This window comes from Manacus vitellinus, unplaced genomic scaffold (assembly GCF_001715985.3).
Source record: "Manacus vitellinus isolate BGI_N305 unplaced genomic scaffold, ASM171598v3 scaffold_29_pilon, whole genome shotgun sequence".
NCBI lineage: Eukaryota > Metazoa > Chordata > Aves > Passeriformes > Pipridae > Manacus > Manacus vitellinus.
The window spans coordinates 6,168,562-6,172,930 of NW_021940207.1; positions in this window are offsets into that span (position 1 = coordinate 6,168,562).

Below are 4,369 nucleotides of genomic sequence, written 5' to 3' on the forward strand. Positions count from 1 at the left end.
TGAGGATATGGATATCGGGACTTGGGTATGGGGAACATGGATATTGGGGGACATAACTGTGGGGGGTCTTAGCTATGAGGAACGTGGCCATGGAGGGACAGGGCTATGGGGGGACAGCTGTGGGGAGCTCTGTGGGGCAGGACAAGGGATCTCTGAGGCAGTGGGGCCAGGGGAGGGGGACCCTGTTGGAGCCTGGGCTCCCTGGGGACATCAGCAGGAAATGCTGGAGGTCTCAGCCGGGGATGGCAGTGGGTGTTGGGCTGCAGGGCCTCCCCCCAGGGTGGGACCAGAGGCACTTGGGGGTCCCCCAGGCCATGTGTGCTGGCCATGGCATGTCCTGCAGGCACTGGGGTCTGGATTTTGCCCCTAAAAGCTGCAGGGGAGACATCCCTGTGGAATCAGGGCCACTGCTCCATTTACCCTCCAGAGTTACCTCTAGGCTTCCATTGCCATGGGATGGGGAACAGTGCCGGGCCAAGACTTTTACAGCCACTGTTGGAGGAATGTGCTCCACCCAGCACAGGCATTCTCACCATGGTGGGATTGACAGCCAACCAAGGTGCCAGAGGAGCAGGACGCTGTGTAATAAATGTGACCACTACATATGTTGTGGTGAGAGAGGGTGGGATCAACTCATGGAAAAAACCCTGTAAGGGATGAGCGCCCTGGGCAGAGGCACCACCCAGCTGAGCGGTGGGACAGGACCCAGTTGCCCCAGGTTAAAAAAGCCAGTGGGTCACTCAGCTCCTCCTCCCCTCAGCCTGACAGAAGTGCCAAGGGGTCTTTCCTATTGTCCAGTCTACACCTGCTTTTCATAACCCATCCCTGCTTCTGTCAACTGCCTTTGCCACCCATTAAAGAGACACTTCTCTGGAAATGTAGCAGTGTCCAAGGAATGTGCCCAGCACTCAGCTACCAGCTGTTTGCCTCTCTTGTCTCACTGTGCTCCACGGAGTGCTCAGCTGGGACCTCTGTGCACTTTGCTCTCAGTGCCCAGAAGCCGGGGTTTAAATTTATAAAATTTGCATAGCTGAGAAGTGCCCGGCCAAGAAAGCCAATGGGGGTGGCGTTGCCAACTGCCCACTCCTTCACTGTCCCACCTACTCACACACCTCCACAGCCACTGTGAGAGAAATTCTACTACTTTCAGGTGACATATAAAGATAATCAATATTGTAAGGGCAAGAAGGGACACTTGTGTGACTTCACTAAACTTGCCCTCAGACAGATGATGGGTTAAGTTTTCAGATGCATCAGTTAAATATTTTGAAGAGCACCATAATGAATTTAGGGGATCTGTAAACCACAGTAGGTAGGGTCTATATTTATTTTCACACACTACTATTTTTTCCAGTAGTTCTCCTCCATTGCAGATGAAGGGAGCCATTGACTGTTACATCTCATTGCATCCAACCCCAGCAGTGACTGAACAGGGGTTATATCCACCTGTCAGAGCATCACATCCCCAGCATCACATCCCCAGCTTCCTGTGCCAGCTCCAGTGATCCCACAGCTCAGGAGTGAGTCAGCCCAGCACAGGGATCCAGCAGGAAATTCTGACAATAAAAAAAAAAGAAAAGAAAATAGATATTTTTCTGTTGGCCCACTGAGAACTGATTCACTGGGCAGGCATGTAACCACTATTTAAGGGAATGAGAGGAAAAGAAAATGAGAAACAAAACTGCCCCTTTTAGCAGCCACCCACAGATCAGGCATAATATTGAGCTGCTCTGACTCAAATCAGAATGGTCGCCGCCTTCTGCTCAAAAAAAAATTCTAACCATCTATTTTCTGTTAATGTGCTAACTCTAGGACTGTCACAGTTCAATTTTCTGTTGAGTGCACACTTCATTGACCTCCTCACCACTCTTGCCAAAGGCTGGTGTCAGCCTGGCCAAACCTCTGTCCCTGCTTACCCGGGACACGTCAGTTACTGGTTTTTATATAATGACTCAACAGTTACTTCCTCTGATTCTCTGGAAATTCAGTGGAGAAATCAGTACTAAGTGTTTGGTGATCTTCTTAGGCAACTTTCAAAATACTTTTGCTAAAGATGGGTACTTAGCAGTGGTTTTTATTCACTCTGGTTACATGTGGAGAACAAAAATACCTCCAGTTAAATGTGGGGACATTGTTTTGTCCATTTTCCAAACAAAGAACAGAAAAAAATACTGAATAATTTCAGCTTTTTTTTTTTTCACTGAATTGTAATTGTCACCGTCCAACATCCAACCTAAATCACTGCTAGTTTTCTTTGTACCTCAAGGAAATGTCACTGGGTGGTGATGAATGGTACTGGCCAACACCTCTTCACTGAATTTCCCTAATTAATTACCCCTTTACAAACAGCTAAACTACCCATTGCTATCAGCTTGCCAAATTCCCATCTATATATATCTTTATTGTGGCCTATTCCTCCCCTTTTGAGCAGGATGTATCATTTTAAAATCAAAAAAAACCTCCACTAATGTCATTAAGATTGTGACCATTTGAGACATCTAACAACACATTGATGAAGAACTCCCCCAGTTTCCATTTGGATCACAATGAGGTATTTCCTTAGGCTCACTTTTTCTCTCAACTGCTTTTAGCCTTGCAAACTTGCAGTGTCCTCAGTAGAGACATAGGAAGGCAGGGAGATTGAAATTGATACTGTTCCACCCGGACATTGGTGGAAAAACAGGGGTAAAACACATAAGCAGAAATAGCTTTCTAGGTCATACAGACCTAGAAATGACTATGATGAGAAGAAGCCAAGGAGATTTTTTTTCTGAGTGAAGAATTGACTGGTAAAAAGAGCCTACCATATGACTCAAAGAAAAAATATTATGAAGTTATTCGTGCTATTAAACAGAAGCTCTTATTCTGCTGTTCCCTATTAGTAAAAAAGAGTTAAAAGGTTTGCTTTGATACATCCATTTCTATGTTCTTCATTAAAATTCCTTTAGTAATTTTCAATTAAAGATTAATTTCTCATCACATTTTTCAACCCACTGCATATTCTACTGTATTATCTTTATCCCCATTAGAAGGTTTCCCCTTAACACCTAATTGCTTTTCTTTTTCAGTCACTGGCAAATTTGAACTCGTTTATTGCTTCACAAACCTCAAACCATGCAGGCTTTTATTAACTCAGAGATTAATTTTTGTGGTTGGCACGTTCCCTGCTTTCCAGCTCTCTTGGCGTCACTCTGGTTTGTACTGCTGGAAGCGCCTGGCAACCTCTGCTCTCCTGCAGCATCACTGGCTGCAGCTTCCCCAGGGAAGGGATGGGTCACAGGGCATCATGAGTTATTTCCAGGTATACACTAAGAAATCACAGTGCTTTTAAAGCATCAGGTGTTTAACCTGGTAGAAACGAGGAAAGAAAATAAATTGCAAGAGAAATTACAAGAGAAACAACAGGTTTTCTCTGTTTAGTTCACCTTAGAGAGACTGGTTAGCAGGCAATGAGGCAGGCAACGCAATCCAGCATTGTCACTCCTTCTGGAAATGTTATGGCCATTCACAGCCAGTGTAATTCCTCAACACTTTGCTCAGTACTGTGGGAGGAGGTAAGCAGCTTGGGGCTTGAAGACAGAAGGAGCAGTAAGTCCTGCAGCCTTTCTTAACAGGCATCCCATGACTATTTTGATTGCACAATTACATGTATTCCACCTGAACCTGATCTGGGTACAAGTCCCGCAATAAAACTTAAAACTCCTTTACAACTTTCTGTCACCAGAACATTTTTTACCCATGACATTTCTCGAGTGCTCTCTCCCACAACCTTTCCCCCAGTGTCCAGGGCGTACGCCGCATTTTCCGCATCCAGCTTTGCCCCACCAAACCCCACGCTCTCCCAGGTGAGGCTGAACAGTGCTCATTAAGTGTACAGCATTTAGTGAGTCTCAGACTGACTAATCACATTTTATGTGCTTTTCCTGTCTGACTGTACCCACTGTTATCTCTCATCTATAACTGTAAATCCTTTAGGGCAGAGAACAGTTGTTACCAGTTGTATATTACTTGCTGATGGGAGCCAAGGATTTTATGTACTTTGGCAATAAACAGCATAAATATAATTTTGCTCTGAGAACATTTGCTAAGATTTTCTCCTTTGCACATGGTTTCTAAATCAGCCAGGACAAGAACCTATCTGGAGATCACATTTGTGTATGAAATCTATCTTGTGCCAAAACTAAGATATCCAAGTAGCAGAGAAAATAAATCAAAACCTACTGTTTATTTATTCAGTCTCTTTAATGTGTATATATTAGCGTGTTCCACCCTGCCTTTTCTGGTAGGGCTGTATAAATATGTGCCTTAGCTCAGAGAAGGTTATGGGACCCACCTCTGCAGTGCAGAGGTGCCCAGCTGGCCACATCTG